Source organism: Amia ocellicauda, assembly GCF_036373705.1.
Source record: "Amia ocellicauda isolate fAmiCal2 chromosome 11 unlocalized genomic scaffold, fAmiCal2.hap1 SUPER_11_unloc_2, whole genome shotgun sequence".
Lineage (NCBI taxonomy): Eukaryota > Metazoa > Chordata > Actinopteri > Amiiformes > Amiidae > Amia > Amia ocellicauda.
In genome coordinates this window covers 589,399-602,138 of record NW_027102660.1, presented here as the reverse complement: position 1 = coordinate 602,138, position 12,740 = coordinate 589,399, and the positions used below count along the sequence as shown (strand labels likewise).

Here is a 12,740-nt window from a genome sequence, read left to right as displayed (position 1 = left end):
TGGCACAAGACAAGCAGCAGCTGTTTGAACAAGCCATTGAGCATCACCTTGTTGGGGTAAGTGTAAGTCTTGTCATAGCTCAGGGCGTTCTTCCTTTGAAAGAGTTTCCAAAGTGTCCTGATGTGCCCTTTAGCAATGCCAAACAGGTCAGTGAAAATGGCATCCTTTCGCCGCACTTCAGACGACATCTCACAGCCTAGCCGACCTGAAACACCTGAGCCCGTTTTACCAGCAGGCTTTAACGGTAACCATTTGAAGCAAGAGGCAGCGGTGTCAGTTTCCGTAGTGTAGCGGTTATCACGTTCGCCCAACGCGCGAAAGGTCCCCGGTTCGAAACCGGGCGGAAACAGCCTACTGTGCCCTTTTCGTCATGCTTGCCCTCGTGGTTCCCCGGAGGCGGTGGGTGTCTTTTCTTCATTGGAGTGCCCGCAATCGATGCACTCAGAGCGTCCGTCCGTCGACAGGTTGAAATTGTAAACGCTGGTGTAGCCACTTTTAATTAAAATCTGATGATGATGATGATGATGATGTTGTTGTTGTTGTTGTTCTTGTTGTCATCGTGGTCGCCGTCATTATTATTGTTAAAGTAAAGCAGTAGTTAGATTTGTTGCTACCGTAAGGTGTAGAAGACAACAGTAGGTATGGCGTGTGATATCAAAACATTCAGAATACTTTTAACCTATATAATTTATAAGCTTTGTAAAATAAACCCAAATATCTCTTTTGCGGGGATAAACGCTGTTCTGAGTAGTTTGTGACTTGTTTAATACCAAACAAAGCATCGCTATAAAAAATAAATAAAAAAATCACTGTAAAAGCTCTAGTTATTTTTGATCTTTATAGTTATTTTCTAGGCTCAGGTTGTTTTTTAGCGCTTATAAAGGCCTGAAATATTCTTAGTGGTTGTTGACTATAGGTCTTGATGCTTAAAAATGTTTTTTTGAGAGACCAAAAGGTTCTAATAAAAGTTTAGAGTAGAGAGGAGAGAGATCGTCTCCATCTTGGTTTCTATTTGAAATTTGATGCAGTGTCATTTTATTGGTTGGTTTTGATATGTTAATTGGTAACAGGGTGGCACAAAGGCCAGACCAGAACAATGCCTTACAAGCAGATCCGGCATGTGGCCATCAGTATAAGTATGAAGGTCTGGTCTTCAGCTCGACAGACTCACACTGACCTTTCGATTTAAGACTAAAGATCAACAATGTCAAACAACATCAGCGATTCGATTTAAACGAGTTTTTAGGCAAGTCTTCAGATTATTTTCATTGACTCAGAGCGTGTTGTGTGCATGTATTGTAAATAAGGCTATAACATCTGTTTTAAGTTCTGTAAAATTATTTTTCAGCCAGTCAACAGGAGTTCATTCCCAACGCTGAGGAGATCATCTGGAACAACGACGGTAAGATTTTTGTGTTTGCGCTCATGGGTTCTTATGCATGGGTGTGTGTGGTTTTGAAGCGGCTCATTAGAGTTATGAAAACGTTTTAATATATATTAATGCCGGTCTCTTTAATTACACAGAAACTATCGAAAGGCCTGTGATTAATGTCTCCGAGGATCGACCAAGAGAAGTGGTTGTCCCTAGACAGGCTGTCTGCCGACCGGGTAAGAACTAAACCCCTGTTTGTTTGTATAACGTTTCTGTAAGATGTTTGAGTCCAGTTTTGTTAATTTAAAAAAATTATCCTGTCTAACAGTATTAAGAAACGTGGTTCGAGACAACGAAAGGCCTTCCACATCGAGGGCTTGTTTCGTTTTACCTTCGAGAACCGTAACCTTTCAAGAATCTGAAAGGCCGTCAGCCCCGGTATCTGATAGCTGTGAGTATATATCTGCAGCCTGTAAGAGGTTAAAGCTTTTTATAAAGCGGTGTGGTTAAAGGTTAAACATGTCTCTTACCTTCACAGCGGTGCAAAAAGCTAAACCAGCCGAAAAACATAAGAAACGATTATTCTGTGGAGGTAAGTAAGATCTTTCAAACTTTAATGTTTTTAAAAGGGCTTTGTTTGCCCGTTGAGGGCTAATATTTAAGCGATGGGTGACCGTTTCCTGTAGGGCGGGGGGTTCTGGGAAAGATCTTTAGAAGTCCGGACAGGTCTAGGCTTGTTTCTGGGGAACGTGTTTAGAAATGACCGATTGCCGTACCGTCTGGTTAGGAAGTAAAGCCGTCCGAAAGGGTTTAGTAAGTTGTTTGGCTTATCTCCCGCTATTATACTTCTGTTTTAAAGTGGTTGTAGGAAAAGGCTTGAAGGTGTTCATTGTATTTAATATTTAAACAGATCGTGAAAACGTTTGTGAAACAGGAAGTCCCGGGATCAGGAAGCGTTTACACTTGGAAGGTTCGTTTAAAAATGAAATGTTGTTGTGTGTGTGTGTGTTTTATTAACAATATTACAGTTTTTAAAGAAACATTTAAGAAACAGTTTATTTACAGCGGCTTCTCTGTTTTAAATTTATTATCAAGTCCTAATAAATATATTGTCTGTAAATAATAAGGCGTTGTAGTGAATGTCTAAGGCTATTTTCAAAGGTCTAAAAAAGCTAAAGGTTTTGAATGTCCTGGACATGTTGTTTTAAGTTTGATTTCTGTCGCCGTTTAAAGATGTAAATGTAATGTATATTTTTATTCTTCCCAAGACTCTTGGGATAGTCATTCTGTGAATGAGCTATTGAGGACAATTACCCCGTCTAAGTGGGATCAAACATCTTTCCCGGTGAGATCACCGAGAGGATCCCCCACGGTGGTCTTGGAGACCCCCCAACATCTACTCAGGCCACAGCCTTCTGGGGGTAATTCAACACCCCAGATTCAGCCCGCCGCATTGTCGGGCGGAACAAATACAGGCATCCAACAACCTCAGGGGTCGCCGTCAGTCAGGGCTGACACACCACCCAACGACGGCCTGGTTTCAACATCGTCCCCCCAGACCCGTTTCTTGGCTACAGAAACGCGGAACAGTACCCCGCGCTTGGCCAGGGTGTCACCGCAAAGGCCTTCTTGGTCTCCGTCCATGAGTGTACGCTCGCTCCCTGCCTCCTTCGACCGAGATTTACCGGAGCGACCATCCTTTGAAGCTGAGCCAGGCCACCAGCCCCCGGAGCTACATCCTGAAGGTCGGCATGAGTTGCTACATACTTTGTTACAAAATCAAAGACATGTGTTAGTGGGGCAAAACCTGGTGATAGAGAGCCAAAACATCCTTATTAATACCCTTACTAACGAATTGTACCGTATTTAATGTTTTAATAGACACAAAACGCCTTACTATTGTGGGTTGTTGGAAAAATAAAAAATAAATTAAAAAATGTCCTGACTTGGTAAAAGAACTCACAAACTAAAGGATTATGAACAAGCTAGGGCCCCAAAAAGACCTTCCCGAGAGAACATCCCCGGCCCTGTTGTGAACTCCTCTGATGTCCCAATGAACCTGGAACTATTACAAATGATAAATTATTTAAATAACCCCCAATTACCACCGATAGAATGTGAATTAACAGACTTACCGGTGAACCCCGACCTGTTACAGATGTTCAATGATCTAAATAACCACCTCCCACCGGTAGCGCTTATAGAGGTTCACCCCCTAGTTCACCCCGATTTGTTTGAAATGGTGGAGGCTTTGGAGGAGCTACCCCGACCAAATTCTGCCCCTATTATAAATGATTTGAGACAATTAGAACACAGGATGGCGGCAGAAGCAGCCATCACTATAGAGGAGGGTCTTGACATTAACCGGTTGGATATCTTTGAAGGACTTTTACAGGCTTTAAATGAGCCTCCTCAAAAAGGGGGTTTTGTAGATGTCAGCAGTGGGGGTGTTCTGAATGTGGAGGGTTCTGAGACTGATAAGGCTGTGGAGGACATGCTCTGTGAGAATGTAGGGGGTGAAGGCTTTGTTCAAAATGATGATGTGTCCAAGAGTACCAGTGATCCCGTGATTATAGATAGACCGGCCTATAACAATTTTGAAATGATTCAGCGTTTTAATTTTGCAGAACTTTTAAATTGTGACAATTATGCAGAAATATTTGTCAACATACACGAGGCCTTGCAGAAAATGCTTGAACAGGTTGCTGAAAGGGTCAGACCTCGAGATGTTGTACAGTTAGAACTCAGAGGGGATGATTTGTTTAGCAACCTATCTGTAATGCTGAGTGGAGATAATTTAGACGTCTGGCTAAAATCGAAGCGATATTGCAAAGTAACGCAGCCATCATAGCTGATGAAAGTCTGTCTCTGGTAATGAATGTGGTTCGTAACCCTGAGGGTGGGGCGCTTAGAAGACTGTCGAAATGCTTGAAGAACGACATAATTAGGACCAAGCTCAGGCAATTAGTGGTGAGTTCCAGTGGGGACAATAAGCTCTGTTTTGCTTACAGTTTAATAAAACTACTCACCCCCGACATGCCTGAACCCCAAGCTCTGCAAGAAGCTTTAATGCTTCATCAGAGGGCCGGCTTAAACTCTCAACAGATGGTTGCCTTTTCAGACATCACCAAGTTTGAGGAGTTGTTGTCTTTAAAAATTGTTGTGTGGTACCGTTGTGAGGTAAAGGAAGTATTTGTTAAATTTCAGACACATCCTGAAACCCATACACAGACACTGTTTCTCTTCCTAAGTGATAGTCATTACTTTGGAATAAAGAGTTTGACGGCTTTTTTGGGTTGTTCGTATGTTTGTCATTGGTGTTATAAGGCCTTCAATGATAAGCTTAAGCACCGATGTGACGGTTACTGTAACGTCTGTTTCAATCCGCAATGTCGTAAGGGTTTGGCCCCTACCATCCGATGTAAAGATTGCTTAAGGATTTGTCTCTCAGCGTTCTGTTTTTCCGAGCATAAGGTACAGAGGGCCGCTGCTGAGGGGGTTAAAAAACGGAGTTATTGTGATCAAACTAAATATTGCCCGCAGTGTTGCCTCCAGTACCGTTTTCATGAGGTTAAACCACACAAATGTCTGGAGCCGAGATGCAGGATCTGTAATGCTGATTTAACCCCGGGGTCCGAACACCAGTGCTTTATTCAGCCGGTTAAAAAGGAGCCGCCGCACAACCGGTATGTCTTTTTTGCTTTTGAATGCCGGCAAGAAAACGGGGTCCACGTTGCTAATTATATACTCTGTATTGACATGTTGGATCGTGAGTGGTCAGCTAGCGGTGAGAGTTGTGTCAGGGATTTCTTTACGCGGTATCGCGGTCCAAAATACCTCAATTACACATTTATTGCCCACAATGCTAAGGGTTATGATTCTTACATTTTGATGAAGTATCTGGTGGAAAATGGGGTGACCCCAAAAATAATAGCTCAGGGTAGCAAGATCATGTGTTTCACCGACGAAGCTTTCAACTAACGTTACATAGACTCGTTAAATTTCATCCCCATGAAATTGAGCGCTTTGCCTAAGGCTCTGGGTTTTGAGGCTCAGAAGAAAGGTTGGTTCTGCCATTTTTTTAATACTATGGACACTCAAAATTATCGAGGGTCCTACCTGCCCGCCACTTATTATGGGGTTGATACTATGATGTCTCATGAGAGGGAGGAATTCTTTAAATGGTACAATACGGTTAAGGGAGGTGTTTTTGATGACCGAGAAGAGATGGCTGCTTATTGTAAAAATGATGTGGTGATCCTTAAAGAAGCCTGTGTGCGTTTCCGCGCCGAGGTTATCAACACATCGGGTCTCGACCCTTTGCAAAGTGTGACCATAGCGTCTCTCTGCATGAAAATGTATCGGTCCGATTTCTTGCAGAAAAACACTATAGCGGTCACCACTTCTGACAACTATCGTGCTAGACAAAAGAACTTTTCGACTGTCTCCATACAGTGGCTGGAATACCTGAGTGCCCGGGATAACATCTTCATCAGACATGCTTTAAATCAAGGGGAAGTCAAAATGGGGCCTTACTACTTAGACGGTTTTAGCGACGTGTCCGGGCGGCGTACCGCTTATGAGTTTGCAGGTTGTATTTACCATGGCTGTCCTCAGTGCTTCGACCCAAACACCTTTAACCCCGTAACACAAAAACTCTGCAGTGATATGTACTATGATTTCCAGGAACGAATTGAAACTTTAAAAAACACCTATGGTTTGAACGTGCTGGTGATTTGGGAACACGAGTGGACGACCCTGAAGCAACAGGAAGCGGGGGTACAACGGTTTATGGAAACCTTGGACTTTCCTGAACGTCTTGAGCCCCGGGATGCGTTATTTGGGGGTCGTACCAACGCCCTCTGTTTACATTATGAGGTAAAGGAGGGTGAGAGAGTAGATTACTATGATTTCACCAGTCTGTACCCTTATGTCAACAAGACCAAAATGTACCCGGTGGGGCGTCCAACCATTGTTTAACGTGACTTACTCGAAATCGGACATTACTTTGGTTTGATCAAAGTCACCATGTACCCTCCTCGCGAGCTGTTCTTACCCGTGTTGCCTTACAGGTGTTCGGGAAAATTGATGTTCCCTCTGTGTAGAACGTGTGTGGAAACTGAAAATCAAACTACCTCTTGTCTGCACAGTGATGAAGAGAGAGCGCTGACGGGTGTCTGGTGTAGCATTGAGCTTGACAAGGCGGTGGAGAAAGGTTACAGAGTCGGTAAGGTGTATGAGGTTTGGCATTTTTCTGAAAAATCTGATACTCTTTTTGCTGATTACATTATGACCCATCTGAAAGGGAAACAGGAGGCATCGGGCTATCCCTCATGGTGTGTTGACTCCGCGGCCAAAGAGCGATACGTTTAGCAATATTTTGAAAAGGAAGGGATCCGTCTAGAGCTGGGGAACATAACTGTAAACCCCGCCAAGAGACAAATGTCCAAACTGATTTTAAACAGTCTGTGGGGTAAGTTTGGGGAAAGAAATTACCGTCTAAACACAACCTTGATTAAAACCCCTGAACAGTTTATAGAATTTATGTTTTCCAAACAACATGCAGTATCACACTTTCAATTCTTAAATGACCACGTGGCACAGGTCCAGTGGAGGGCCCCTAAAGATTTCCCCACCAAACAGGGGAACGTTAATGTTTTCATAGCGGTTTTTACCTCGGCTTACGCCCGGCTTGAACTGTACAACTTAATGGATCAGTTGCAGGAACGCACGCTCTATCATGATACTGACTCTGTAATCTTTGTCACCAGGCCAGGGGATTGGGTCCCTCCCCTCGGGGACTACCTTGGGGAGTTAACGAGCGAACTAGATCCTCAGGACCACATAGTGGAGTTTGTTTCAGGGGGTCCTAAGACTTACGCATACAGAACGGCTGCGGGTAAGACCTGTATGAAAGTTAAGGGTTTCACTCTGAACCATTGTAACAACAAGCTCATTAACATCAAGTCTCTGACGACCCTGGTAGAAAGTTTTGTAACCGAGAAAGACGCGCCTCCTCGTGAGATTATTACAGCCGGAAATCAGATCTATCGCAATAAAAAGGGGTACACGTTGGAAAATAGATCACTAAACAAACGGTTCAGGGTGGTGTACAATAAAAGAGTGTTGAAGACTGATTATACCACTCTGCCTTATGGATATTAGCGGTGGTTTTGAAAACAGACTTCAACACCCTTTCTCCTGTATTATAGCCGGTCCCTCCAATTCGGGGAAGAGCTATCTTATAAAGAACATCATAGAAGATGTGGACGCAACCGTGTCCCAAGCTCTTGACAACATAGTGTGGTGTTTCTCTTGCTGGCAACCTCTCTACGATGATTTGGCTTGGAAAAAAAATAATCTGAAATTTGTGCAAGGTCTCCCCGCCTCGTTGTGTGGCGATGACTTGTTCCCGCCCGGTAATACTAACCTAGTGATCCTTGATGACCTGATGGAGCAGGCCGGTGACAACAGTGAAGTGGAAAAAGCTTTCACAAAGTACACTCATCATAGGAATTTAAGTATTATTTATTTAGTTCAAAATCTATTTTTTCAAGGTAAAAAAAGCCGCACTATTAATTTATATGCCAATTATATAATTCTTTTTAAAAACCCCAGAGATAAACTACAGGTCACCGTCTTGGCTCGTCAAATGTACCCTAACCAGACCAAGTTCTTTTTGGAGGCATTTGAGGATGCCACCAAAAAACCCTACGGGTACTTGATTGCGGAATTAAATGCACAAACCCCAGAAGACTTTCGCCTAAGAACAGGTTTGTGCCCGCACGATTGGCCGGCAGTCTATGTGCTAAAGAAAAGGAAATAAATAAGAATGTCTGTTCGGATTAAAAGAAATCTGCCGCTTTTGCAAATGTTATTTGAGAGGAGCCCGCGCCATAGGAAAGCTGTGCTGGCAGGGGCCCCCTCGGATTTGATCGAGACCCTGTGTGAAATAGCTTTTAACATCTTACGCGGTAATATACCCCTAACCCCTTCTCAACATTCTAAACTCAAAAAACAAAAAGCGGTTATCAAGATCATCGCTAATAAGAAGTATTCTATTAAAAGAAAAAGAAAGAAGATTAATCAAACCGGGGGTTTTATAGGACCGCTGTTGAGCATAGCCGTGCCTTTCCTAACCAGTCTTCTAGCTTCCAGAGTGGGTTAATAATGGAATATGCTCAGAAAATGTTTTTGATCCCTCAGGAGCAGCTTGAGAAACTGAGAAAAAATGTTGTCGGGCCAGAGCCCATTAGACAAACGGCCGAAAACAACCTGGACTCTGAAATGAAAGCTATACAGGCCAGGGCCGATTTAAATCAGTATTCCAAAGCCCAGTTGTATACCAACACGTTACAGCGCTACCTCCGTCTGGTTAGACAGGGTGAAAAAGATCAAAACATTTTAACTTTAACCATGGCCTCTCAAGAAAATGGTTCTGGGGCTGATGCGGGGGGAACGGTTGATAAAGATGTTGCGGTGACCGAACCTGTAGAGAGTTCAGAGGGAGATGTTGTAACGGATGTTTTGAGAAACATGCCGGCCAGAAGCAAAAGACATGCACAATATATCCTGCACAAAATGGTTCAGAAACTGCGGGTAACGGCTTGGAATGAACAGGGTGAATTTGTTTTTAAAGGACTACTGATCAAAGGTTCACACATGTTCGATTTGTTGAAGAGTGTCACTAGCACTAATAAGGTACCCGATAGTCGCCGACCTGTAGGCTGGAATGCTTTCCTACAGGCGATGGCCTGTCTGAACATGCCCCAATCAACAGTTCCTAACCAGGAAACGCGACAAAAAATCCGTCTGTGTAAAGAGGTGGAGCCTGATCTGACTCCGATATCTCATTACTCTGACCATGCTGAGCGACCATCCTCAGGATCTATCCATTGTTGGGAAGCTTATTAATCTCATGTTTTTATTTGTCTCCCCTGTAAATAATGACCCGACAAACAATTTTTTATTTTTATTTTTTATTTTTCAAATGTTGTACATTTATTTATACCATAACCCCTGCTTTGTATAAGAATTGTGTTGAATAAAAACAAAACTAATGATTCAAAGGCTGTTTTCATTATTTTTTCACCTTAACACGCATGACATCTTTTAAAATCCTCACAAGAACACCCCATCTGTATACACGGCTGGCTAGGGTCGTAAGTCATTGTGTTATAAGGGGGGGTCCACAGTGTCCTGACAAACTCTGCCACTTTTTTATCATTTTGGCCTAAATCCTCACTGTACAAGGCCATAATATCGGGGTATGACCTTCCTTTAGATCTATGAAATAAGAAAAACACACAGTGTTGACCACAAGTGAAGGTCTGAAGACTTTGTACTTGACGACCGCTGTAAATGGTTTCTTGACAGTTGTTGAGCAGAAAGTTATTGATCTTCCGAGGGAAAGGTCTGAAATCCGGGGGGTTTGCATAGGAATCAAAAAATTCACCACGGTGGTCCTCCCTTAGATAAATAGCCAGCCAATGTTCTCCGGGCATATTTTTAGGGTGTGTGTTGATTATGTACATTGCAGGTAAATTCTTGATCTTAAATTTAGGCAGCTGATCGCAGGTGTAGACTCCTTGAAACAGTTTCCGTGAGCTGGCCAGGGCATTCATGATGTGGTTGAGCTCTCTGGTGTTCATTTTAATAATAATCATACATAACGTTTCTCCTCTGATTCACCTCAATAATGTTGTCAAACACTGCATACACGACCATATTTACAGTGCGTGGTAGAGGCTGCTTGAAACGCATCTCCAAACGCATATTGCCCATCTTCATCAGTGAAAAATGTTGTCCACACTCTTCGTCAGGGGTCAGGTTGAAACCATACAGGGTGTAACCGCTGCAGTATTCCCGGCGATCGATCAGCCGGGAGTTTGATCCTTGAGATGGCGACCCGTAGCCAGTACTAGACTGTCATATTCACGAACCACATTGCCGTTTTCAAAGTCAGGTTGAAAAGGTCTGGATGGAACCTGCACACCATCGAAGTACAACGCTATAAATTCCGCGTTATAATGTTTAAAGTTAAAGGGGTTCTTGTTGTAAACCCCGGTAAATGCATCATTATCCACGAGACCTATAATAACCTGTTTTGGGAGCTGTCCTAGAAACAGATTTTCCTGGTTCATCACCCGTGTCCCTGCGGGGATACTGTGGACTTTCATATAGACTCTTTCGATCGGGTACTTGGCGTTTGCCGTCATTAACGCCTGCGCGTGTCCTAGTTTAACCGCCGGGGAGACGGACACTTTTTTCACAAACAGCGAGGCCGATAATATGGTCAGTTTATATTTTTCAGTATCAGGGGTCATCAGACAAAAAGCACTTTTACTACGGATCATTTTAATTTTAATGTCTACCCCGTTGAGCATGAGTTTTTCTTGGAAAAATATGTCTGCATGGATATGCCCCATTAGCTCAAAGGTCCTCCCTTCTGTTGAAAAGGCCGTTCTTTTTTGCAAACCCTTATTGAGTCCCTCTGGATCCTTGTCGTCCATAGCTTCCGGGATGTCTTTGAAGAAAAGGCCGGGGTTGAACTGTTTGCTTAGGGTCTCCTCACTATAATTAAGTATACACTCCATCATGGCTCTATAGGGGTAAGTATTGCTGCTTTGACTAATGAGCCGATCTCCCAGGGTCACATCCACCTGTGAAAACATGGTGGCCACCGGGTAATTGATGACCCCAGCGTTGGTCGTCTTCTCGATTGCATCGCCATCCTCATCAGTCACTTTACAGTTCATTAAAATAAATGTGTTATTCAAATCAATATAATCCTCGCCATTGCCAGCTATAAAAAACTCCAGAGGGGCCGTGTCTGAAATTGCAGAAAGAGGGGGAATCTCTACATATATGATCTTATCTATACTCGTTTGAGTGTATGGAACTGTAAACAGATCCAGTTCTGATTTGACGCATTCTTCCGATAGACTGTGGACAAAAGACATGTTTAAAAGATGTATCCTGAGGCTCTATTTTTCTTTCTTTGAGACTTTCTTTTTGCAGGTTTTTTCTTGTGCTGCTTCCTTCTCCGAGTGTTTCCACGATATGTTGGAGAATGAGAGATTCTTCGTTTTTTGTTAGCCACGGATCTTTGTCGCCCCCTGGTGGACACATGCTGTTTCTTCTTTTACCCCCCTCCTCGCCATTACCATGAGACCCGAACCCTCCTGATGCTCATGGCTAGCTGCCCGGTTCATAACATTGGTGAACACGTCACTAACAATATTTTTAGCCGCTGATTTCAAGTGGGGTCTGGCTATAGCAAAGCCTCTCTTAAGCAGGGGTATGGCCATTCTAAAGAGACCACGAAAGAGTCCTCCTAGACCGGCGCCATACATTGTGGGGGCTCCTACAATACCGGGCAAGCCGTTCCATCTTGCATCTTGTAATAATCCACATAGGCGCTAGGATCTACATAACCCCTCGAGGTAGCCATTTTAATAATGTACAAACTGTTTCAGGGGTCGAAAATGTAGTTTGACATTAACTTTACCGAAGCGGAAGGGTACGTTGATATTCTGATCCGATTTTACTTCGATCGTGATGTTGTCAAAGTGGGTCTTTGAGACTAGTACGTAGTGTGGTTTGTCATAAGTAATTGTGACCATGTCATTGCTTTTACCTTTATTAAGTACATTTCTCAAAAGGGGGACATAACTATCCCCGACCCTCTGGTGGGTTATGATATCCGTATACACATAAAGAGTGTAAAAGCCGCCCCACCACTTCTGAGAACCTGCTCTCTGTGTCAGAATAGAACCCAAATATACGCCCCAGTTGGCCGCTGGTTTGAATGCTAATACCTGGTTTTGACACCTTGTACACTCTGTTTTTAATAGGGTTGTAATATAGCTTGATGTTGGGGGTGCCTTCTGAGAACTGTTTATGCATCTCATCTAATATTTTATCCACATTGTCATAATAACCTCCTTGTATCGTGAATGTCCATTGACTCTTTTTAACATCATCAAAAATGGCGAAGGTGGCATCCTTATCTTGTAAAACAGCCCAAGTGTAAGGATACTGTATTTCCGCCAACCCCACTTCCCACGACCCCCTTAGATCTATAGATTTTCCAAATTGTACCGTGTAACTGGATATTTCATTTTTAGGATATATATCGAGAGAGGCATTACTGGGTAGAGTCACGTAGAAGCCTCCTGATTCCATCTTGAGAATCGAAAGTAATGCCCCCAACACACCCGCGGGCATGTTGTTATAAGGATTGAATATCGCAAACCTGTTGTTCCGGGACCCAACTATTGAACTTTTCAGGCCATCCAAGCCATTTCATCAACACATATTTTTTCCGGTTCTGGGTTTTTTCAGCTAATATCTTTTCAACTCTGTA

At 43.2% G+C, this 12,740-nt stretch overlaps 1 non-coding gene across 1 annotated transcript; it reads left to right on the top strand.

Annotated features, from left to right (window-relative positions):
• Window positions 1–276: 276 nt before the first annotated feature.
• On the top strand, window positions 277–349 carry trnav-aac (transfer RNA valine (anticodon AAC)). The gene has a single exon. It is a non-coding gene; the product is annotated as a tRNA-Val (tRNA).
• Window positions 350–12,740: the final 12,391 nt, after the last annotated feature.